Below are 27,081 nucleotides of genomic sequence, written 5' to 3'. Positions count from 1 at the left end.
CAGTCCGGAACCGCGGGACTGCTACGGTCGCAGGTTCGAATCCTGCCTCGGGCATGGATGTGTGTGCTGTCCTTAGGTTAGTTAGGTTTAATTAGTTCTATGTTCTAGGGGACTGATGACCTCAGAAGTTAAGTAGCATAGTGCTCAGCGCCATTTGAACCATGTCAGCAGGGGACTGCTCAAGCTGGTACAGTCTTTGTGATGGTGTGGGGGGTGTATGGAGTTGGAGTGATATGGGATTCCTGATAAGTCTAGAAACGAGTCTCACAGGTGACACGTACGTAATCATCCTGTCTGGGAGGACAATGCAAGACCCTACACGTCCAGAATTGATACAGAGTGGCTCCAGGAAAACACTTCTGAGATTAAACACTTCCGCTGCCCACCAAGCTTCCAAGACTTGAGCATTATTGAGCATATCTGGAATGACTTGCAACGTGCTGTTCAGAAAGATATCTCCACCCCGTCGAACTATTATTGATTTGTGGACAACCCTGCAACATTTATGGTGTCAATTCCCTCCAGCACTACTTCAGACATTAGTTGAGTCCATGCCACGTCGTGTTACGACACTCCTGAGTGCTCGAGTGGGCCCTAGGCGATATTAGGCAGGTGTACCAGTTTCTGTGGCTTATCAGTGTATGTCCTAGTTGCTCCAGCACTTTCTATGAACTAACCGAAGATGTACACATGCTGATTACCTCTACCTGATAAATTTCATGCAGCTCGCCATCTACCAAGTATTGATGGAGAAACTGACGTCTACCGACAACACCATATCGCAGAATGTTGCCAATACTGGACTTCAACGCGGCGGCCAACAACACGACTTCTTGTGGTCCACGTTCTTATTCAACATTCAGGTACCCGCGGATACAGACACCTACCAAATGTAGGCAGGAGATCAACCGACCACCAGTTACATCGCGGATAAGTCATTAAGGGTTATCGTAGAATTCGGCTCGGGACTGAGTACACTCCAGCAGTCAGCCTGAAACTGCCGCGCCTGCTCTCCGGCAGTTCACAATAGTAAACAAATAATAGTAGGAGATACGAAGAACAATAAAATAATAAAATAAAGAGTTTTTCGTACCGCTCGCCAGAATATTCGTTTCTTTCAATCGATGTACGCCAAACGGACGATAAGAAATACTTGTGACTTACTAGATGAACATCTCTAGGTACAAAAATGATGCGATTATTCAGCACCCCCGACATATTAAATGACCAAACAGTCCGTGGGTGTATTACCGCCTTATAGTGTCCAGTAGGCACAATATTTCTGAAATTGCACCTGACAACAGTCACGTGTCTGATCGCCGAAATATTGTATCCACTGGACACTACGAACCGGCGGTACACCATTGAACTGTTCGATCTACAAGAATGTTTTCGTCTTTCTTTTCTAGTTCGACGACAGAGAGCGAAAGAATGCACGATGTCAGAGATTCATATGACCCGCGCTGCGTCTCTTGTATACTGCTGAACTAGAGATAATATTTTCTTTCTCTTAAAGTATCGAATTTTAAGTATTAGTTGATGGAGACTCTACAGTGGTATTACTGCAGTGACAGTATACAGTTTCCCTGTTATCCAAAGTTTTGTGTGGAGTGGAGACCATCACTAGTGAAGATCGACAAGGACTTAGTTAACGGGGTCAATGGCGAAAGGAAGCAAACCAACAAGGGCTACATCATAATTAGTTAGATCGGACGTTCCTGAGAGCAATCACTTTTTCTATCTGTTGTTGTTGGTCATCAGTATTGTGACTGGTCTGATGCGGACCGCCACGAACTTCTCTCCTGTGCCAACCTCTTCATCTGAGGATAGCACTTGCACCCAACGTCTTCGATTATTTATTGGATACAGTCCAATTTCTGTCCTCCTCTGCAGTTTTTACCCTCTACACCTCCCTTTATTTGTTTTTTATCGTCTCTGTTTGCCATATATCCTGTTCTAACCAATTATTCGGAAATCTCATCAACTCTTATCGTATTAGTCCACCTGATTTTCTATATCCTTCTAAGCAAACACATCACTAATGCTCTAGGCCTCGTATTTTGAAGTTTTCTCGCAGTCTGTGATGCAGTACTATAGAATATTGTACTTCGAACGCACATTTTCAGAAATCTATTCCTGAGAGTGAGGATGATGTTTGAGACTAGGAGACTTCTTTTCGCAAAGGATGCCCTCTCATACAGTGCTAGTATGCTTCTTAGATCCTTCCAGGCTCGTTCGGCATGCTACTTTACCTTCGAAAGGAGCAGAAACTTTTTAGTTGTTCTAGTTCATAGTATCCACGTTTGGTGCCAAGAGTAGCGTTGATCTCACTTCTCATCCTAATCATTACTTTCACTTTTCTTCGCTATACTCTAAATCCATACGGTGAGCTCGTTAGACTGTTCATTCCATCTAATAGGTCTTCCAACGCTTCCTCTCTTTCTCCGCGGATAGCAATGTCATAATCGATTCTTATCCTTGATATTCTTTCACCCTCAATTATAATCCAACTGTCGAATCTTTCTTTTGTTTCAGTCATTGCTTCTTCGATGTATAGACTGAACAATAGGAACTGAATGACTACGTCCCTTTCTCACCCTGTTTCTAATCTGAACATTTCGTTCTAGGTCCTCCATTATTATATTTTCCTCCTGCTTCTTGTACTTGTTGTTCGTACAAGAGTTGGAACTTTAATAGTGGCAACTATTTATTTACATCTAGCACAAAATAGATACATGTTTCCCAGTTTTACTTACCTTCAAAGTAGTCAGCAGCATTGTGCCTAACCCGTTGCCAGAGATGTGGAAGTTGTGGGATACTCTCAGCAGTGCCAATTGCGTTGACTGTTCGAGCGACGCGGTCTATTACCCGACGAATTTGCAGCAGTTCTGTAGCGAATGCCGTGAAGTGTTTCCTTCAGTTTAGAAATCTAGTTAAACACACGACGGCTTAAGTCAGGGTGGTGCAGTAGGTGGTATAGCACTTAGCAGCCCCATCAGTGAAACAAATCAGTAACAGCTTGCACTAGATGTGCTTGAGCATTGCCCTGCAAAATGATGGTCAGGTCCTGCAGAAAGTGTCATCACTTCTGTCTCTAAGCTGGTCGTAGGTTGTGTGCCAAAAACGAACAGCATAGAGACGGAAGTGATCACTTCCCTGTGGCACTCCTGACGATATCCATTCGCCGTCGAGTGCAACGTACTGTGTTCTGTGTTATATAGTGGAATCCCCACTGCACTGTTGAGGTTGACGCCACTGCTCGTAATTTCACCGAACGCTCTTTTGACCTTTCTACTCGTATATGGTACATCAGTGTTTCTGGCGACAATTTCTTTTTTTAATTTTTGTGTTTTTCTGCAACTTTCCTGCACTTCTTACTTGTTTCATTCTCAAATTACCTTACTGCTGTATTCCTGTACTTTCTACAATCGTTGATCAATTGAAGTATTTCTTATATTTGCCAAAGTTTCTTCCAGTTATTTTCCTGGTACCTATATTTGCGGTCGAGCTTCTTTGATTGCACTTTTTAGAGGTGTCAATTCCTCTTCAATTGAGCTGCCTGCCATAGTATTTATTAACCCTATATTGGGCTTTAATGTACGTCAATCAATCCTCACCACGCCCTAGTATTTCAGTATCGCACTTCTTTCCACTCTGATTCTTCTGGACAGTCTATTCACCATCACTGCTAAATCTGCTCTTTCATAAGCCTTACGATAGAATATCTGATTTTGGAAATTATGATGTTCATTAATTTCGGGTGGAAGCTTTTCGTGTACTCAGGCCTTTTCCAAGCACACATCTTCATCCTTATAATTTTGGAACATTGTGTTAGCTATCACTGGCTGAAATTTATTGCGTAACCTGGTTAGTCTGTCTTCTCTCACTGCTATTACCAATCCTGTAACTTTGTCTCCTATTCCTTTCCATAATACTGTTCCTATACTATAATAAGATTTCCATATCCCATTTATCTACTGAGTTACCCATTCAACATCATCATACAAATTCTTTGCCTCGCCGCATTCTTCTTGTGACGACAGCGTTTATAGCATTACTACTATTGTTGGCGCTACTTTGTTGTCGATTCTGATGAAAATAATATTGAAAATAATATACCACTGAACTCTTCACAGTGACATACTCTCTGTATCACCTTCCTGTCTATGTCGAATCTTACTCGCGTTACATCATTCTTAGCTGCTGTAGGTATTATATTTGTCTGACCAGAAAACCTTATCTTCTTTCCACTTCATTTTACTGACAGCCATTACGTTAGTGTTGAGATTTTGTGTTTTGATTGTCAGTTAATCAATACAAAATATGTTTGACAAAAAAAGAAAAGAAACCTGGTCATAAAATTAGCTGAAAATGCTTTATTTTTATTGTTGTAACCCTTTTACTTCCATTCCATAATAGGTTGCTTTTGCGCCCTTGGCGCCAAGTGGTAGACTCACATCCCATCATTAGTAAAGAAACCGGTACAACAGGAGTTTCTTTCTTCGAAGAAATATTTTTGAGAAGGGGCAGGAGGAGGTTAGTGTTTAACGTCCGTCGATAACGAGGTCATTAAAGACGGAGCACAAGCTCAGATTAGGATGAACTGGTGGGGGCGGGGGGGGGGGGGGCGGCAAAGCGGCAGTGTCCTATCAAAGGAACGGCCCTGACATTTGCGTTGAACGGTCTAGGGAAATTGCGGAACACATAACTCCGGATGTTCGGACGCTTGTCTGAACTATCGTCCTCCCGAATGCGAGTGAAATTTGGCTCATAAAATATACACTAGTGACACTCCTGATCTGTCTAGCATCAACTCAGTACCATACATTACCTATCCTACGATTTCATCTGTGGTTGCGATTTTGGCATATCCTCCATGTACATCATATTTAAGAGTGATATACTAGGGACTGAGCTCTGCAACCCGACTGAAAAACATTCTCTTACGCAGATTGAACAATTTATATGAATTTACACTGGCGGTATACAATGTATAACACAGAATTATACTCCTTCAGTCTATTCCAGGTCATCCAGTTAAATAAAACACACACAAGACGTCTAAATTCTGCTTCATAGCTAACACACTGTTCTGACTAATATGGCCTAGTACAACATAAAAAAAGTTTTTCTTTATTTTTTATTTTATGGCCTTCATTGCACCACTATAAGTAAATTACACATATACTTTTATGTGCTGTTCTTCAGTAATAAAATACAGTTCAATAGTAATTCAATAATGTGCATCAACAGTATAGTGTTTACACAACGATTTGTATAATTTGTTATGATAAGTAGGGTGTTTTGCTCTTCTCCCAGCCCAGTACATCTTCAACTTTCTTTCTGATAATTTCTTTCTTTCTGATTCTTTCTTTCTTTCTTTGTCTGACATCGCTCTACCTGTAACCCTTTTATTGATGTTCGTTTGGAGTCTAGCCTGTGTGTCTTTCAGCATTCTGGTTTTCGCTGTTTTGTTTTTTTAGCTCATTCACTATAATTTGGAGTTGTCTCATATATTTCCTAATGTCTGTGTTGCCGTCATTGTTCCACAACTTTTCTATTATGCTCTTATTAATTCTATTTTCTAGACTTCTTATCAAATGTGCAACGAATAGGATACTTTTTTTCCTTATCGTTGTCATTATTGATTTTATTTTGTCATACACTGTTTCATTTGAAGCTATCCATCAGTGGCATTTTACTTGGCATTGTTTATTTACCGGTGTCCTAAAAATGTTCAAATGGCTCTGAGCACTATGGGACTTAACTTCTGAGGTCATCAGTCCCCTAGAACTTAGAACTACTTAAACCTAACTAACCTAAGGACATCACACACATCCATGCCCGAGGCAGGATTCGAACCTGCGACCGTAGCGGTCGCGCGGTTCCAGACTGTAGTGCCTAGAACGGTTGGGCCACTCCGGCCGGCACGCGTGTCTTAATTATTCTTCTTTCTATCTTTAGTGTTTTGTCAGTTTCTACTTAATTATTTGGTATGAAGAAGGTTTCAGCTCCATACGTTATTTCTGGTTGAGTAACTGTTTTATAATGATTTAATTTTGCGTCTATGGATAGGCTTTTTTATTGTATATTTTTTGGTAAGATAATTTGCTGGACTCATGTGGGGTTTGCAAGTTCCCCATCGGACGCCTCCCCAGGTAGCGGATAGGGGAATACTCTCTAGATTTACAGGGTACCGGGGAATTAAAATTCCCAGCTTGGACCAAAACTAGCACGGGCAGGAGAGGCTCGGTAAGCCGCGGTGAAGGCAACGCTTCTAGGGGTAGAGTACCCTAAAATCAAGACTCCTCGTCCTCCAGGTTGGTTGTTGTGCAGAGGGCTACCAACCTACTCATGTAAAAATACGAAACGGTCAGGTTACTCAACACCAGCCTCGGAAACAGGACAGGATTTGTTGGAACAAAAAGTGGCAAAGCTACAAGGAATTCTCTTTTGAGTCATGGAATGTTAGAAGCCCGTATCGTCCTAGAACTGCCCAAATACTAACAAACGAGTTAACAAAACATAGAGTGCAACTGGTAACTCTCCAAGAAGTAAGATGGCAGGGAACAGGTTTACTGAAAACAAAAGATGGGACAATAATGTATGGGGATTGCAGTCAGCGCCATGAATTTGGAGCCGGTTTCTACATTCATAAATCAATAGATGACTCAGTAAGGCAGTATAACCATGTTAATAACCGTATATCATACACAACTATTTAGACGCAGTGGTTAGACATTACATTTCTAAATGCACACGCACCCACAGAAGATAAGGATAACAACACGAAAGAAGAATTCTACAGCCAACTGAAACAAACGTACAACTTATTAAGTAGGCACAACGTGAAAATAGTGTTAGGAGATTTTAATGCCAAAGTAGGAAAGGAAGAAATCTACAAGCCAATCATCGGCAATTTTAGCTTACACGAGGAAAGTTCAGATAATGGGGTTGACTTATAAACTATGCAATGACAAATGGTCTCACGATAAGCAGCACAAAATTTCAACATAAACACATTCATTTAGAAACATGGATATTACCAGATGGAAAGGCAGTCAATCAAATAGATCACGTAGCTATCCAGAAACGATTCCAAAACAGTATTAAAGATGTCAGAACCTTTAGGGGAGCGGATTGTGACACAGGTCACATGTTAATCATATCAAAAATAAAAGTGAAACTCAAAAGGAAAGTGAATAGAAATACAGAAGAAATTACAAGATATAACGTAGGAAACCTGTCGAAAGTAGATATAAATAAAATTTTACAAAAGAAATTAAAAGCAATCTAACAAAACCGAGACTGACCAAAGCAGAACCACAGGATGTCGAAAGCAAACGGAGACACCTGAAGGGCTGTATTCAAGAAGCAGCTTCCAAAACCATAGGTGAAAGAAAAAGACCTTATAAAATTTTGTTTAACACAAGGTGTCGTGATAAAGTGCTGGAAAGAAGAAATGCGAGGAATGCATGGATTAAAGAAAGGGACAATGTGTCATTGAAGGAAAGATACTATAAACGCCGCTAAGAAACGCCAGAAGCCTATGAGAAGAGAAAAGTGAATATTATAACAATATGATCAGAGAAGCAGAGGATGATTTCCAACATAACAGGACAAGGCAGATTTATCAAAATATGAAAAAAATCCCTTTGTTAAATTCAATAAAAGGGAACAATTTATAAAGGATCAATATGGGAAAATTTTGACCAACAAAAGTGACATACAAAAAAGATGGTAGACATACTTTTCACAACTTTTCAACTGCAATGACCCACACTTTAAATTGGAAGAACCTGATACAATTGATACAGCTGATATAGTTACTACCCCATCAGTAAATGAAATATAGCGAGCAATAAAGAAATTAAAGAACAACAAGGCTTGTGGCGAGGACAAGATATACGCTGAGTTATTAAAGAATGGAGGCCCACAACCGGAATTAGAGATACAGGCGTCAGGAGAAACAATTTGGGAGACAGAAACCGTTCCTGCACTTTTAAAAACTGAAATTGTGTGTCCCATGTTTAAGAAGAATGATCCACTTGTTTGTGATAACTGCAGAGGAATTGCCTTACTGGATGTCGCCTACAAAATCTTATAGAGCTGCCTATTTAACATGCTGATACCAATAACAGAAGAACTGATTGGGGACTACCAATGCGGTTTCCGCAGAAACAGATACACATTAGATCACTTATTCACCCTAAGACAAGTTACTGAGAACGCCTGGGAATTTAGTGTAGATGTCCACATATTATTCGAAGATTTTGAAAAGGCCTATGATAGCATACACCGACAGACACTCTTAAATATAATGCAGGAATTTAAAATACCATCAAAATTAATCAGATTAGTTAAAATGTATGTACATGAAACTTTATGTCACATAAAGAGATTGGTAGGAGAAACTGAGGATTTTAAGGGGTACACTGGACTGAGACAAGGGGATGACATTTCACCTATTTTATTTAACCTTGTTCTAGAGAAGATCGATAGAGAATTTTCTAAAACCAGTCCACAAGGGAACCAGCTACAGGATGTGAACATTACAAGACTTACCTATGCCGATGATGTAGCATTAATAAGTAGTTCCAAAAGAGAATTAATCAGAATGATGCAAAATTACTAAAAAATTGGTGAGAAAACAGGATAACATGGTTATGAAAGAAACACAGAATACCTGCCCATAAGTAAGAAAACCAGAAAAGATGAACCTCTGACTGTAAATGGATTTAATTTCAGGACTGTTGACCACTTCAAGTGCCTAGGAAGTCTTTTCAGTTATAACAACAGAACAGATATAGAAGTAGGTCCCCATTTATGAACAGCAAACAAGAAACTTTTTAGTTTCATCAAAATACGAAGAAAAAGATCACTTAGACGTAACTTCAAAATCCGCTTATATCAATCGACAATTATACCTGTGATGCTATATGGATGTGAAACATTAATATTTACAAAGAAAGATGAAGAAAAACTGATAATATTCCAAAGAAAAGTACAAAGGAAAACTTTGGGACCTGTATACGTTGAAAATAACATGGAATGGAGAATAAGAAGAAATGAGGAATTAAGGGGGCTGTACAAACACTGTAACATTGTCGCAGTGCTCAAGACGAGAAGGTTGAATTGGGCAGGCCATATGGCAAGAATGACAGAGAACAGACTACCTAGAATGGCATTCAACAGAAAAATAGATGGAATGAGATGAAGAGGGAGACCGCCAGCAGCGGTGGCCGTGCGGTTCTAGGCGCTTCAGTTCGGAACCGCGAGACTGCTACGGTCACAGGTTCGAATCCTGCCTCGGGCATGGATGTGTGTGATGAGGGAGACCCAGAATCAAATGGCGGGATAACATTCGGGAGCACATAACTAGGATGAACAGCAACTGGACAAACAGCGCATTGGACACGCGGAAGTGGAAGAGGCCCATAGAGCAGGCGTATGGTCGATAAGGATCTTGCCACATGTAAATTAAAAGTAAAATTTGCTTTCTTCGGTTTTTAAATTCTATTTTACCATGAAGGGTTCTCATTTGTAAGTTACGCTTTCACCTAAATATTTAAATTCATCAACAATTCTGAGTCCTTGTTTTCATGTTTTACCTTTGCTTACAAGTGGTGGGTCAGTTAGCTTAATCTCTGTTTCTTCAAATGACATTCTGACGCAAATTTTCTGTTCTATTTCTTGTACTGATGTAAGGAAACGAATATGCGTATAACAATTGAACAATTGTCAAGGAGGCATTTATCAAGAAGAAGTTGCTTCTACGTACATGGACAGGGACCTTGGAAAGATAATGGCGAAGTGCTTTATATGGAGCAATGCACTATACGGAGCTGAAACAGGGGCACTAAGTGAAGAAGACGAAAGAAGAATAGAGGCATTTGAGAGGAGGAGGATGGAGGATGGAAGCGCCAAAATGGGTACACAAAATGAGCAATAAGCAGATGTTGTGGAAAGGGGGGGGGGGGGGATAATGAGAAATATTGAAGTTAATCGAGAAGAGGAAAAACAGCTGATTTGTGAATTGGTTGAGGAGAGACTGATTACTGGTGGATGCTATGGATGGAATTGTGAATGGAAGAAGAAGGAAAAGAAGAAGAGGAAGACGTGGAAGGCACCAGATGGTGGATAGTGTAAGGATAGAAAACAATTATAAGAAAACGAAGAGAGTAGCAAATGACAAGACTACTTGTGAATACCTGCCGTAGGGCAGAACACTCATGATGACAGAGGATCACTGTTTGTACGCTTTGTTCTTCGCAGATGATCAAGTAGTGGGGGCCTCTGAAGTAGATCACAAAATTAGTAGCTGAATATGATGAGTGGGGATTGAAAATAAATTTTCGAAAGACTTAGGCAGTAGAGAATATATGGCAAACTTAATAGTAGAGACCCAGCACGTCAGGGCATGTGAGAAATTTAAATATTTGGATAGCGTTCCTGTCGGAGGACGGAACAAGTTACTGGAAAATACAGCAAAGAGTAGTCCATGGGAAAGCAGCAATCCAGGAACTATACCCTCTCTTATGGTCTTCTAAGATCTGACGGAAATTAACAAGATTTTCTGTAATAGTATTATAGAGTATATGCACACAAATGATGGGAGATTAGTGCAAAAGACAAAAACAAAATGAGAGCAGTACAAGAAGACAGTCTTAGAAAACCATGTAGAATATCTTGGCATTACCATGAAATGGTCCAGACTCAACAAAGCATCACAGATAGAAGAACGGCAGCCGCCTGGTATGGCCCTACTATTCGAATGACAGATGACCAAAGGAGAACCTGATGTACCACTTGCAGGAAGGAAGTATAAGACCAAGGTTGTAAGTTGCCTCGTTAGATGGGATAAAGGAGGCCATAAGAAATAGAAGAGGACGAAGAAGCATGGAAAGATAGAAAGCGATTTCTATGAATGTATGGGGCACAGTGACAGCTGTTGGAACCGTACAGGAGAGAGGTTTGTTTAGAATGTTGCCTAGAACGCAGGTCAAATGGCGATAGGCAGTTCGGACAAGAAATTAGTAGATGTTTTGGAATGTGGCTGTACAGAAATATTTTAACGATTAGATGGTTAGAGAGAGTAACTAATAAGGAGACGCTGAATCTAAATCGGAAGAAAAGGAATGTATGGCAAAACTTGAGCGAATGACGAGATCAGTTGATAAGGAAACTTATGAGGCATCAAGGAATCGCTAATGAAGTAATGGAGGGAAATTCCGGGGGTAACAGGTGTAGAAGCAGACGATGGCTTGACTACAGTTAGCAGATTCAATTGACTGCAGATTCTTGTAGCAACTGTGTAATGCCGATATCTTTTCTTTCTGACCTAACAATTTTTTTATGCTTTGGAGAGAACCAGGAACAGAGTCTGTAACTCTAACAATTTGATAAATGTCACTGAGCCGTGGCTTCATTGGATTAGTAGACTGTTCTCTCTGGCGCCATGGCTTAGGTATAGTAGCAACTATCCCTCCTGCGGCCCCATTGATAATATCTATAAGGAAGAGATGGTATCTGTGGGTTGTGTACTTAGAAGGTCATTGCTTGCCGACACACAGACGGGGTTCGCTGTCCCGAAAAGGAGGGTCGAAGTTTTGGGATTGGCGGTAGCGTCGCAACAAGAGGTGGTCACGAGGTCCGATTGGCCGAAGCCACGAGCTGCGCAAGGAGGGCCTGCACACAGCGAAGATAAAGGAGTACTTCACCAGGGTTAGCGTCGACTACAAGCAGCAAACCGACATCCCGTCGGTTGGTTGGCAGCATTCGTGTCGGACGACCGCTCGTGGTGTGGCTGCCCTCTTCCACCTGGCTTTCATCGGCACCGCTCAGTAACCGCTGCGGCGCACCGTGAATCCATGGAAGTGCTTGCTGTTAAAGGGGAGTTACGTTCTGTAATCCTCGTGGTGATTTGTATCAGTGTCTACCCACCATCCATATTATTTTCTAGTTTGTACCCGACTCTCAAGTTTTGCTCGGTCGTCTCTTTGGCCGTAAATATAGGCAGTAGTATTGGATTAAGACATTAGGTGTCGTTTGAAAATTAGTCCCGCTTTTATATTGCCTTTCCTTTCTGGTTTGCACCCGATGTTAATGTTGTAATTAATCAGCTCTTGGTCGTAAATACAGCCGGGACAACTGTACTAAGGCACAGGTTACTGTTAAACAAAACAGGGACCCGGTGGTTAGATTTAGCTGTTAACCGGTTCAATTCTTTGATTGTAATTGAAGTTCTGAGTCATTATTTATAATCCAAACAACCTGTTGTACTAAGCTGTTCCTTTCTGTGTTTGAAAGACCGGGTTATTATTAGTGTATTTTAGCGGGATTTTGTGGTTCCGCCGAGTGAGTTCTCTTGTAATGAGTGTTCAAAAGTAAAGTTTTAAGACCTGTGAAAATATTAACAGTCTACTGTCACCACAGGTTTAGTCAAAATAAAATTATCAGAATGGACGAGCTGGGATCCAGTCGCACCTTGGCTGCCGATTGAAATGAAGAGGTTCGTTGCGTTGGAGTAGGCCTTATCATTCTCATAGTGTTTGCTAATCTGTTTAATCTTTAAACACCGTTGTTTCACCCGATAACGGGCGGGCTGCAGGTCCGGCCATCTTGTAATCACTGTCACATTCTTTGCTGTTCCGCAATACAGCACTTCAGACTTTTTTTTGTTTTTTCTTTTGTAAAGATTAAAAGCTTATTCCACGGTATCACATCAAAAGAATTTGGCAAATTTGTTCATTTTGTTAAAGAAAGTCTTATGGTTCAATGCATCGATTATCTGTAAAACACGGTTTATATATTGTTAAATTAAGAGGATGTGTGAAATGAAAGTTATATTGATGGGTCCTCCCTTCCACATTTTCCTTAATTCCAGTATGTACCACGTATCAGTCACTGTTTCATATCCAGTACATTTTCATCGAAATTAACGATAGCACCAAATATACTCACTAAGAACTTACGCTGCAAATACGACAAAATTCATCCTCAGGAAGAATTATTTGAACCTTAAACGAGTCTTAATATAATTTTCCTCGTGAGAACTAGGAGCCAACATTGTCACCGGATGCTAGCGTTGCCTTGATAGCAAACCACTGCAATCGAAGTGAGTGATTATACATTTTATTCTAGTTATGTTCTCTGATTTCAAATGAAGGCTTAAGAACGAACGTTATGTGCAGAGACCTACGTCTGACGTCAGCTCTCTTCGCAAAAGTCAGTACCGGGTTAACAGGACCCGCCTCGTAGCGGACAACGCCCTTCCGGTGCCAGCAGCCGCTAAGCCTCGGCGACGACAGGTAATTAGGGAGGGGGCAGGGGGAAGCGATTACACTAATGGGCCAGAGGTCGCCTCACCACGCCCGGGTCTTCGGTCCTGAGTACGTCGCAGAGCTCGAAACGGCGACAAGTGGGGAGAGGTGGGTGCCGTTAATCACTAAATGATAACGGATAACAATAGCTTACCAGTACACTTTGAACCTCTACTGAATATGGATTTTTTATTACACCATTTTCCAACCTAATTCTACGACACAACTATAAGGCTTCGGACAGAATACTTCCCCTTATTCGTTAGGACCATCATATGTAACTATTTTCAGAATTAGAGGTTATAACAAACCCCTTTTCTTTCTTGTAACCAGAATGGTCATTATGTTACTGCTGCAGAGCATCGTTACTGATATTAAACTCGAAGTGACTGGAGATAGGTCACAATTAATGTATTCACAGCCCTCGCCGCACGTCAGAATCACCACGTATTTGCTCTTTCTTTCAGGTGTGTGTGTCACTGTTGCAATATTGGACATCCATCAACATTACTAAATAGGAAGAGATTTTCACAAATGACTGCCGTCTAGGCAACACAGTCGAGTGTACCCCGGAAAAGTCGAACTAGTGTCAACGTCCAGTCATTTCACCACAGGCAAACATCTGAGAAACATCAGAAAAAGGTGGAAAAGATAGACAGTTGGTCCTTTTCAAGACCAAAACTTCTGGCGAGTTTCTTAAATATCGAAGAATTGTCAAGAGAGAAAGAAATCTGTCAGACAAGTGCAAACAACATTTATGGGTCATTTTAGCATTGTAAGAAACACACAGAGGAGTAGATGATTGAAGACCATAAACGGAGAGAATGAAGATGGTATAACAATGTTGTAATGAATGAAAAGTGAGTGCTACCTTTGCAAGACCCGATACAGAGAATAAGTTAACAAGCGTCACGGACACGTACAACATTGAAATTTCAACAATTGAGCAACAGTGGCTTTTATGCCAATACACAAACACCCTACTATTGGTCTTACCTTTCACAAGTCAATTAACAAAGTATCAACTGGAAATATAATTCGACTTATAAAATAGCAATAACTTGGAAAACTATCATTAAACTGAAGCACATGGTAGAGGCAGTTCAATCACAACAGTTTTATCATTACTGAGAACATCGCTCATAGCGTTAGATAAACAATATATGAGACCACCCCAGAACCCAACATCTTCTTGTATATTGCGCTATTTCTGCAATTTTTCTGATAGAAACTATACCCATTAAATGCCGTTTTAGCTTCGACAAAAGAGAAATGGAAACCGTTATGAGATGCACTGAATTTTGAAGTTGAAAATATAGACAGACACAAAAAGTATGAAGAATTTGTACAACCTCTGAAGAAATATGGTGGTGACCCATTCGACGTGGATTCAGAACGTAATTTATTCTGGCCTTCACTAAATTTCATAAGCCTTCTACAATGGTTATGCAGGAAGCACAACATGGATCTTCCCTCAGCAGATATAACCGAAGCAGAAGAAACATTACTTCGAAATATTCTACTGAATGGGAGGGCAAGAAGGAAGACTTAATCCTCAAGCGAAACATAAGAAAGAGCGAATCTCTAGAAACGCCACTCCTATCAGAATAAGTGGGAAAACAGTTCGGGAACTGAAAGAAAATAAAGCAACAGGCCCTAATAACATACGAACTGAAAAAGTAAATCGGTTTGGTCCAAACAATAAAGAATGGCTGGTGGCGATGATGATCAGATGTTCGGAAACTTTCCAGTTTCCTAAACTGCGGAGAAAAGCACAAGTAGTTTTACTGGAGCATGGAATGAGCAGTCTGATCCAAAATTTTCCCTTCTGTTACCTTGACCTATCATCTACACAAGTTATTTGATAGGTCTACCAAGAATAATAACGAAATCGATTCAAAAATTATCCATAAACAAGCTAGTTTCAAAACAGAGAAATTATGCTGCAGTCATACGTTAAATCTGCCTCTGGATATGAAAATGTAACTGTAGCTAGACTCGTCCACCTTTTTATTGTGTATGAAAAAGTAAACCACGAACGACTCCTGACGAAAGTCTGTGAAATAACTAAATACATTTCACTGACATATATATTTAGAGGCAATGTGCAGAATCTAAGATACTGAGTAATCTTCCAAGGGGAGAAAAATCGTTAGAGAAACCAAAAGAATGGATTGGCAGAAGAGAGCGTCCTTTCTCGTATTTGTAGAATACGAGTACGTACACGGAATAACGAGCGACACTGACCGGAAATAAAAAGAATCGTTTATGCAGAAGACACCGCCATTACTGCTGAGAGAAGAACTTTTAGAGAAGTTGAAAGGAAACTGACCGAGGCTGTGGAAATCTCACGGAACTACTATGACGAAAATCATCTGCGGCCTAATTCATGAAAACCTCAGTTGTGCGTACTACAGATGCATCGTAGAGAAGCCACAAGACAGATAGGAATAGAATGGAGAAGGGTCAGACAAGACCATAACTGGGAATCAACCTAGACCGTACACTTTCAGTGACAAAAACCTGTGGTGAGATTCAAGGAAAACTGATCCATAATGGTTCAAGTGGCTCTGAGAACTATGGGACTCAACTTCTGACGTCATCAGTCCCCTATAACTTAGAACTACTTAAACCTAACTAACCTAAGGACATCACACACATCCATGCCCGAGGCAGGATTCGAACCTGCGACCGTAGCGGTCTCGTGGTTCCGGATTGTAGCGCCTAGAACCACACGACCACTTCGGTCGGCTAAACTGATGCAAGAAACGATATTATATGTAAACTGACTGGAACAACCCTGACCGTCTACCACTAACGCCAAATGAAGATTAACATGCTGGCCCCGTTAATATACAGAATAAATATAAGGAGAAAGTAAAAGATATATGAAACAAATCAATGCCTCTAACTACTGTCTTTGAGTTGGTGGTGGTGGTTAGTGTTTAACGTCCCGTCGACAACGAGGTCATTAGAGACGGAGGGCAAGCTCGGGTTAGGGAAGGATTCGGAAGGAACTGGCCGTGCCCTTTCAAAGGAACCATCTCGGCATTCGCCTGAAACGATTTAGGGAAATCACGGAAAACCTAAATCAGGATGGCCGGAGACGGGATTGAACCGTCGTCCTCCCGAATGCGAGTCCAGTGTGCTAACCACTGCGCCACCTCGCTCGGCCACTGTCTTTGAGAAAGTGAAGATGAATATATGTAGCGCGTGTAAAAAGTATCCAGAGACATATGTTGAACCTGCGGTCCGCATTAAATACTGTGATCACAAGCTTAGAAACCTGTTTCATGAGCCACGAGGGAACACAAGCATTATTATGACAGACAAAGTTACTTACAATGAAAGATGCAGTATACTTCAAAGTGATGCTGAAACGTTACACTGTTTTGCAACGTATTCACGAAATCTCTATAAACAACGATCGGAACGTACTACCAGTCGTTCAGTTCCTCGACGGTAAAAATCCACCTCTTGGCCACGAAGCCATTACGTAACCACAGTGTCAACACCACCGTTGGGAAATCTCTTTCGTCCCAAGATGTTCTTTCAACTTGCCGTAAAGAACCAAACTGATGGTTGAGGATCTGTACTTCGTCATGACGAACAATGACGTCTGTGGGGTCTTGGTCAAACTGTTGACACCATTTCACTACTGTTGGACGCGACATTGTATTTAGTGCCAGAATGTCACGGTAGATCTGTGTGCAATCTAAATGCTTTGCAAACAATAATTGTACTGTATCAGATACCTCATTGTTGAGTACGTTTCCAGATAGCGTGGCTTTTCAGCCACACACTGTGATGCATCTCCTATCCGTGACGTAAGAGAACTGTGCCGGCAGAAAACCCGGAACATGTACTGTTTGCTGTCTGGGAATGCGCCTCACTTGTTACGCAATGATTGTGGCATGGGACATGTGCACCTTACTTTCTTAAGTCCCTACGTCTGATTTGTGTTTCGTATGCACAACACCAAAACTGAAAAACTGTAAATATACCGTATCTATCTACTTACGTTACGGAATTATTGATGTATTGCACATCTTAAAACTAGGCGCGCAGTCCGGAACCGCGCGACTGCTACGGTCGCAGGTTCGAATCCTGCCTCGGGCATGGATGTGTGTGATGTCCTTAGGTTAGTTAGGTTTAAGTAGTTCTAAGTTCTGGGGGACTGATGACCACAGTAGTTAAGTCCCATAGTGCTCAGAGCCATTTGAACCACATCTTAAAATTGCAGTAGTCAGTGTTTCCTATGGACAATGTATTCTGCATATAGCCTACACGTGAAACATACTCTTCCATTAATTGTTCTGACTCAAAAAAATCTCGATTAGGAAAACTATTCAGCGACCAAATATCAAGCTTTCAGACGGATAAGTGTGATTGGATATTTCGATTTCTGTAGTTTACATTTCTTAACTTACGTAAAAGTTCAATTATTATCCAGAAATAAATAGCGCAATGAGAGACGATTCTGTCGTTTAAGTTGGTGTTCAAGAAGCTGCTCCGAATTTTGGGATACCTTTAGGTAAGCTTATAAAAGCACGACTGTGTCTGTATATTTTTAAAAAGCTCACGTATCCTAGTTACTTAATGTGTACGTTCCTGTCACTAAGTTCTCTGTGCTATATTCTTAGGAGAAAATGATGCAAGATGCAATCAAATAAGTCAAATTCAACACTTATTACTATAAATGGCTAGGCGATGGAGCGATATCCAAATTTGTGTATCTTGTTAAGTTTATGGCTTAACTGGACGATTTTCAGAACTAATTATTGAAGCAGACCATAAAATTTCCGATCCTTTTCCATAAAAGGCACCACAACAAACTGTATACGCTACGTTACGTAAAAGAGTAACGTGAGAAGAAAAATATAAACGTAATTATTAACAGGTTTATTCCACGAAGCCATTGACGGCCAAAAACTGATTTTGTGATTAGGAACAGTGAACAACTGAAATTAATTAGAAATGGCACGCCACTTTCGCAAGAGCCAACTCAGATCATATAGAAAACGGCCGATAAACGTGTAATTGGTAATGAAAAAAAAAACTAACAGTCTGGATATTTTTTTCTAAGTAAAATAAAAGCAATAAACAGTCCTCGGTAGGAAAACGAGTCTTTTTGACTTAGGTTTCGGACACTTCTAAGAGTACCTTCATCAGAAATGAAATATTTAAACTAGCCTATAACATAAGTACAAAGTCTTAGGAATTTTTTTATAAGACTTAGTACTGACTAGCAGTATAAAAAGAAAAGGCATGTTACTTACATGTCATTTATAAAATAAATAGCAAGCGATAAAGCTTTAGTCACAAAATTTTAAAATGGAAAACATAGAAGGCAAGTCATTATGGGCTGCGCCCAACTTCGAGCTGCGGTAGTACCAGACCGGTGCTACCGCATGTCGACAGGTGTGAACATCCCAGGTGTGAATTGACCGAAATTCGACCGGTGCTGCACAAAATGGCTGCCCCATCAGGAAAAACACCCTTGTTTTTTTTTCATTTTAAAAGGAAACCCACCGAGTTCAACCGACGGTTCTCGAGGAGCACGACTAGCTGATGGAGGTCATCGGCATTAATTATCTTTGTGTTCATACCACTCAGCAAGACTCCGACGATTGCTGTGTTTTTGTAAAATTTTTCAATCTGGTAATGGTTGATAAAATTCGTGGAAAGCTTGGCAATCCAGTCGAGGGTATCCATAGGGAAGGAAATAAGAATATGGTTTCCATAAAAATGGCTTACACAACTGATTCGACTATTAGAGTTTTGAATTTACCTAATGAAGTTGCCAACGAAAAAATTTAGGCCGCTCTGTGTCTGAATTGGTAGATTAAAGAAATTGTAAATGAAAGATTATCACCGCATTATAAAGTGCAGTGCAGTAATGGAATAAGGTGTGCAGAAATGAATGTTAAGACTAATATTCTGTTTCATATATCCGTTGAAGGTCACAAGGCTGTCATAATTTATACCGTCCAATTCCCTACTTGGCACGCAGATAGACCTTGGAAAACAAACTGCCGCGAACAAATCGCACGTGGGAACGAAGAAAGAAACAGAGCAGCAGGAAACAACAACCACCCTGAGTGCTGCGGGTGAATCACAACAGCCACCTCAACGGAACTAACACGAGAAAGTGGCGGGTAAACAACACCTCCAAAACAAACCGCGTCAGCAAGCCTCTGGCTTAAACATACAGGGCAAGGAACTGCTGAACAACACCCCAGGACCGCCTGTCAGGCGGAAATAGCAACACAGAAGAGCGACGACTCCACAACAATCTCGGAATTTCGAAACACACTGCGACGCAAACTCAGACCTCAGCCTAATCTTTTCGTTCCTCGCATTGCAGCAAAATAAAAAAAAAAAAGGAAACCGCACTTGAAACCGAAGAATGTCAGCTACGAAATTGTTGCGTAAAGAACAGGAAGACAGTCAAACCAAAGATACCGTCGATGTCCGCCCGTACAATCGTAACGATTAATGGATGATTTCCTTAAAGTGTAGTGTCGTTGTGAAAAGATGGAAAACCTCTATGTATTTATTCTTTATTTTTATTGTAATAATTTGTGTTGTGTAGTTTATATGATGGCTCTGAGATACTTTGATGTCTAATTTATGACTAATATTACCAGATTATAAACTATTAACCAACCTCAAATTGGCAACATTACTGCAATTGAAAAATTGCCCACAAACTAAATACAGGCTCGGCAAAACTAGTCCGAGATGGGATTCTCGTAGCAGAAGTCGAAAAACTTGAATCTGATGGTGGTATAGGTTGCAAAATCTTTGACGTCACAGTCATGAAGGTGTACACACTCTCCCGAAGCACTTACATGTCAGAAAGAAGTGCCTTCTGCTGCAACGATGAAATTATTTATTTGCTGAAAAAGGGCTCCTCAACATTGTGCTAGGTGGCGATTTCATCTGCGTTCTTCACCCGAAAGATCAGAAACAGCATGATCTTCCCGAGCTCGTCGCCGAGATTCGGCTGCAAGATACATGGAAGACTTGTCATCCCACTCATACTAAATTTACGTTTTTACCTCCAATTCAAGTAGTCGCCTTTGCAGAATTTATACATCGTCCCACATAAGCAACAATATCATTGATACTGAAGTCATTCCAGCCCCCTTCTCTGGCCATTGTGCGTGTGCCGTAACAAGAAATCTCGAAAAGCAAAAAAAGAGATTCATAAGGTAGTGGATGTTCAAGATTTCCCACTTTCAATACTCAGAGCTCGAAGACGTCATCTGTGCAACTTGGAATTTTTGTCTACGCCGCACAAACAAACATAGAACTGAAATGGAGTGGCGGACCAACACAGCTAAAAGAGAACTGAGACAATGTGTATTCTCATACTGCTACCAGAAAGCGAAGGATGGCGAAAGAACAACAGAATTTTACTACACCGTTAAGAGAGAACTGTATGAAAAATCTAATGAACGCAACGCTTACATAGCACAAATAAAGACAGTAAAAGCGAAACAGATAAGCAAAAAGTAAAGAAAACTTGATACCCTAAAAATCAGATCAGAGGCAAAGACCGTTAATGACAAGAAAGACGATCTTGTACCACATAATGAAGCACCGTTCCAGTAGTGTACGGATCTTCATTGATGAACTAATCACCCCAAATGGGGATCATATCGTGGACCAAAAAGACATTGTTCAGCGTTTTTGTCTATACTATAGTGATTTATAATCAGGAGATCAACTTGATAACAATCTGGTGTCTGATTTAATTCAGATACTGAGAACGCGACAGACTTGTTGCCAATTTCGCCGCCTCGGGCGTCTTATACTTAATTGTCATCGCCCCCGCAAACAAGTACACTTGGCCAGATGGTCTCCTGTAGAAATTCCCTTACAAATTTTGGCACATCGTTTGACCCACCTTCACAGAAAATACAAATGAGGTCCTGCGATGACACATTATACCAGAAGAGTTTAAAGGAAGTAGAGCAGTGCTCGTACGATAAAAAAAGGCTACAAACAAACTGACAACTTCCGGAATGTAATATTGTTAAATTTTGTCTATAAGACTATTGCAAGGGTGATAAACAGTAATACGATCTTGATAGCCAAACAAGAAATCAAAAATCATGTCATGCGTCCCAGGTAGAACCATAATGACCACAACTGCAGAAATCAGGGACGTAATTTCGATCACTGCAGCAAACAACATCAACTGTGCCCTACTGTTTGTTGACTTCTCCAAGGCTTTTGATCGTGTGATTCGCCGTTACTGCAAATCATGGAAAGGACTGAACTAGAGCAGTTATCGTGAGCGACAATATCATCACGGGAATTACCACAAGATTGAGTACTAATGGTCAGTCAACGAAACTCATCAAACTCAAGAAACGGATACCACAGAGGAGTTCTCTTTCAGTGTTGTTCTTTGACTTTTCGTTGGGACCCACTCTCAGGAAAGTTCAGTCCACACTACAATGTGTATGTACATGAGGAGCAAATTTACGGTGTCTGAAGCCGGAATCAATGAAGGAAAAAGGCAAAGTGGTCAAATTACGAGGACGTTAACTTGCATCCCTACCATGGGCCCAGAAAGTGGACAATCCTTAATCCCTAGGCATCGTCGTCGACAAATACCCACTAAACATGGCTGCAAAAAACTGGAAAGTGTTCACGAACAGCATACAAGGTCACATCGTTGAAAATAACTGCCGGGCCGTGACTTTAATTGAAAGGATCACCTGTAAATACGTGCATTTTTCAAAGCGTTTTACCTGGTACAAGCCAAAAAAATGTTGCAATTACCCAGCAGATTAGCGTGGAAGGGGAATATTTTTAAACTGGACTGTGCCACAACAACAAAATGAAGACCGGACGGTGGATCAGGGCAAACTGACGTACAGACGAAAGCCAACGGCCTTTTCCTGAAACGAACCTCGAGACTGTTATACAGCAATGAACCAAAGACAACTGCAAGTTCGCCCCGAAAAGGTGCAGCCGGCAGTAGTCATAAGCAAGGTAAACTTCCAAAAGAAGCATGTACGAGAATATTGCATCGAAACAGGTTACATATGCAAGAGCTTCTTAAGGAAATTGCTGTTTACAACGAATGAAGTAACGCAGAAATGGATTAAGATGCATAAACGCAATTGCAAGACACTTTGGAAGAACATCAGCCGGAAAATTCATACAATGGATGTGGCATCAACTTGGTAACAGGTGGTGAATAATGCCATCGCCACTAATGAAAGATTTTACAGAATAGGATTACATCCAACTGAGAGATGTGTGAAGTGTGGTTTAGTCGACTCTTTGCTTCATCGATTCACCTGCTGCGACGTGTATACAACTGGAGATGGGTGAGAGAAATACTCGAGCTCTTGTCAAGGAGCTCGGCAGCAAGTCAAAACGGCCATCATACTCACAAATCCAGATAAGAACTTATATCCTATGGCATATCATAATACGGTGATCAGGATACCGACAAATTAGGAGCATTAGACGATCGCAAGAAGGGAAGGCAACAACCAAGTCTAATTTTTGGCATATATGTACAGTGCATATTGGAGGTCAAAAGAGACAGAAAGCTTGAAAAAAAAATCCTTCAGCAATATATTGGACATTGAAAAACAAGGGATAGTTAGCCACTGACGATACAAAAGTCACCTACCTGGATTACCTAGAAAGGGAGAAAGATAAAGGAAACAAATGTGACTAGGTGAAGCATAAATGAAGTTCTGTACATGATAATTTCAAGGTCAAAGTGAAGATATTATGAAACATTTTATTTCCTTATTGAAGATAATTTTACTTCATTTCTACGAACAATGTACGTCTATTTGCTTTAATTTATTTTGAGGATATCTTTTTAAATTTTATGAACCAATTATTTGCACATGTCCGCAGCTCGTGGTCGTGCGGTAGCGTTCTCGCTTCCCACGCCCGGGTTCCCGGGTTCGATTCCCGGCGGGGTCAGGGATTTTCTCTGCCTCGTGATGACTGGGTGTTGTGTGATGTCCTTAGGTTTAAGTAGTTCTAAGTTCTAGGGGACTGATGACCATAGATATTAAGTCCCATAGTGCTCAGAGCCAATTATTTGCACGAAAGTTGCGAGTGACTACACCAAATTCAAGAAGAAAAAACATAGCACTGAAGATTTCTTATGAAACACTTTTCAGCCTAAATAAATAATCGCAACATAAAAATTTTTGCCACTCATATATATATATTCAGGGTTATTACAAATGACTGAAGCTATTTCACAGCTCTACAATAACTTTATTATTTGAGATATTTTCACAATGCTTTGCACACACATACAAAAACTCAAAAAGTTTTTTTAGGCATTCACAAATATTCGATATGTGCCCCTTTAGTGATTCGGCAGAAATCAAGCCGATAATCAAGTTCCTCCCACACTCGGCGCAGCATGTCCCCATCGATGAGTTTGAAAGCATCATTGATGCGAGCTCCCAGTTCTGGCACGTTCATTGGTAGAGGAGGTTTAAACACTGAATCTTTCACATAACCTCACAGAAAGAAATCGCATGGGGTTAAGTCGGGAGAGCGTGGAGGCCGTGACACGAATTGCTGATCATGATCTCCACCACGACCGATCCATCGGTTTTCCAATCTCCTGTTTAAGAAATGCCGAACATCGTGATAGAAGTGCGGTGGACCACCATCCTGTTGAAAGATGAAGTCGGCGCTGTCGGTCTCCAGTTGTGGCATGAGCCAATTTTCCAGCATGTCCAGATACACGTGTCCCGTAACGTTTTTTCGCAGAAGAAAAAGGGGCCGTAAACTTTAAACAGTGAGATTGCACAAAACACGTTAACTCTTGGTGAATTTCGAATTTGCTGCACGAATGCGTGAGGATTCTCTACCGCCCAGATTCGCACATTGTGTCTGTTCACTTCACCATTAAGAAAAAATGTTGCTTCATCACTGAAAACAAGTTTCGCACTGAACGCATCCTCTTCCATGAGCTGTTGCAACCGCGCCGAAAATTCAAAGCGTTTGACTTTGTCATCGGGTGTCAGGGCTTGTAGCAATTGTAAACGGTAAGGCTTCTGCTTTAGCTTTTTCCGTAAGATTTTCCAAACCGTCGGCTGTGGTACGTTTAGCTCCCTGCTTGCTTTATTCGTCGACTTCCGCGGGCTACGCGTGAAACTTGCCCGCACGCGTTCAACCGTTTCTTCGCTCACTGCAGGCCGACCCGTTGATTTCCCCTTACAGAGGCATCCGGATGCTTTAAACTGCGCATACCACCGCCGAATGGAGTTATCAGTTGGTGGATCTTTGTTGAACTTCGTCCTGAAGTGTCGTTGCACTGTTATGACTGACTGATGTGAGTGCATTTCAAGCACGACATACGCTTTCTCGGCTCCTGTCGCCATTTTGTCTCACTACGCTATCGAACGCTCTGGCGGCAGAAACCTGAAATGCGGCTTCAGCCGAACAAAACTTTATGAGTTTTTCTACGTATCTGTAGTGTGTCGTTACCATATGTCAATGAATGGAGCTACAGTGAATTTATGAAATCGCTTCAATCATTTGTAATAGCCCTGTATATATATAAGGAAAGCGGTCTAAGGCGCTGCAAAAAAGGATTAGACATCAGTAAAAAAATCCACCTGCAGTCGTCACATATGAAACCTATGGGAAATAGAAAATAAAGCAGTCTGAGAAAAGGAAATCCAAATTGGTTAAGGCATCTGAAAAAATAAACATTGTAGCTCTGTAGGTAACACAGGGTTAGCAAAATAAAAAAGTTGCGAAATACCTGCATAGTGTGTTGTCGCAAACTGAAAAAAGGAAAAAATGGGCAAGATAGTGCCATGAACCTCTATCCGCTCCTTTGCCCTCTTCGACAAGGACATTGGCTAAATGTAGGTTACTTCTTATGCCGGAAGTCTTCGGCCGCCATTTTTGATGATTTTTATACAAAAGAGGGTTCGAGCCTAGGACTAAGGACGTTTTGCTTACTAAACAGAGACATTACCTCTAGACCACAAGGACGTGTGTCTTACATGTAACGTGGTATTATACAGAGCTGAGACATGGAAACTGAGGAAGGAGGAAGAAAGATGAATAGAAGCATTTGAGACGGAAAAGGACGGAAGGGATAAAATGGCAAGACTAGGTGAGGAATAGGAGGTGTTGAGAAGGTGTTGGGAAGAGAGAAAAGCTTTAAAGGTAATCATAGAAAGGAAATACATTTGGCTAGGACATTGGAGGGGAGACGACTGTTTGCTAACACGATATTGCTGAGCCTGTGTTGTTGAGAAGTACGATGTAATTCGTGGATTGGGGCTGTTATGAAATACATGAAATGAATGCGCAGTTGCGAATATGGGCAACCATCAGCTGCATAACGGAATGATGATGATGAAAATTTGTGCCAGAAAAGGACTCAAACCCTGGTTTGACGCTTGTCGGGAGCGGTGTCCCGTTCTCACCCTCCAGGAATCAAGAATAGCGTAGGGGACCTGGAGCAGAGGTACAACGAACATCAATGGTTTATTTACCTGTCTTTCTTTTCTTAAAAATTAATACTACCGAGAGTAGCAGGAAACCGGCGTTGTGAGTAGGAGGATGCAGGAAGGCGTCAGACTCATTGAGACTATCGGCGTATAGATTTTCCGAGAAGAACATTCCGATGCCCAGAGAATACACCGGTTCTAAGTGTAAAAGAGTCGGATATCAATTCTTGAGGACAGGAACACCTCAGCTGGTGGGGTGAGTTAAGGAAGACACTGCAAAGGAAATTGAAGAAAAATGGTCTGTAATTTGGATTGCCGACAACTGCACAATGGCGTTCGTTAAGGAATTGCCAAAAGTCAAGGATACTTTTCTCACCACGAGAAAGTTCGTAGTGAGCTGCATGCCCACAAATCCACTACACAGATTTCGTCTTCTCTCGAGCGAAGTATCCCTCGCACGGATTGAGTAGATATCTGATGAGGAGTCGTACAGGGTATTAGGGACAACATCAGTCGCACAGATAACGAGACACCTGTTGCCAATCTGCACGCCAGGCGATGCTCGTCTAAGTCCAAACATCGCAAGTGACACACAACTTCATGTCCGTAAAGTGAATTCCGAAGGAGTGAGTGGCAGACTTGCTTATCATTGACAGTAAGGTACCATGCAGACTGGACGTCAGTGTCAAGATAAGGAGCGCACACCGATCGCCAAACGGCAAGCCAGTCGACGCGGGGATGCTTGCCCTCAACCGCATTCGTGCGGATGTTATTATTACCTCCCAAAGAAGTTTGATCGGGAAAACCAAGTACCGAGCCGTCCGATTACGCCGAGCAGCCAACAGCCGGGTGAGTAACGTCTAGGTGCGATAATCGCATATCCGTGAGGTACCCCAAGGTTTGTGGTTTGGAATGAGGAATCCATACGGGAAACCGTCTGGAATCGGCGACAAAGGTGACGATACTTGCTGACAAATTTCCGTCCACACTGGCTCCAGAAGGGGACGAAATATCCGATAAAACTCCACTCGGAGGCCGTAAGAGTCAGGTGACCTGTTCGTAGAACCCGCCTGGCTAGCATCATGTACTTCGTCCTCTGTGACGCTAGCAAGCAGATCGTCACATTCATGGGAACTGCGCTATAGGACAGTCTGGAGACCGCGTAGTTTCGGCAGGATGGTGACATTGTTCAGAGTACAGTGTAACATAATTTGCAAGGACGACACATCCTATATCCCGTTGCTTATCAAAACACCACCCATCATAGTTCGTAAGAACAG

The 27,081-nt window shown here is 41.4% G+C and overlaps 1 non-coding gene across 1 annotated transcript; it reads right to left on the bottom strand.

Annotated features, from left to right (window-relative positions):
* Positions 1-16,419: 16,419 nt before the first annotated feature.
* On the bottom strand, positions 16,420-16,497 carry Trnaa-cgc (transfer RNA alanine (anticodon CGC)). The gene has a single exon. It is a non-coding gene; the product is annotated as a tRNA-Ala (tRNA).
* Positions 16,498-27,081: the final 10,584 nt, after the last annotated feature.

Source organism: Schistocerca serialis, chromosome 7, assembly GCF_023864345.2.
Source record: "Schistocerca serialis cubense isolate TAMUIC-IGC-003099 chromosome 7, iqSchSeri2.2, whole genome shotgun sequence".
NCBI lineage: Eukaryota > Metazoa > Arthropoda > Insecta > Orthoptera > Acrididae > Schistocerca > Schistocerca serialis.
The sequence above is the reverse complement of the archived record's forward strand: the minus strand, read 5'-3'. Positions and strand labels throughout refer to the sequence as shown.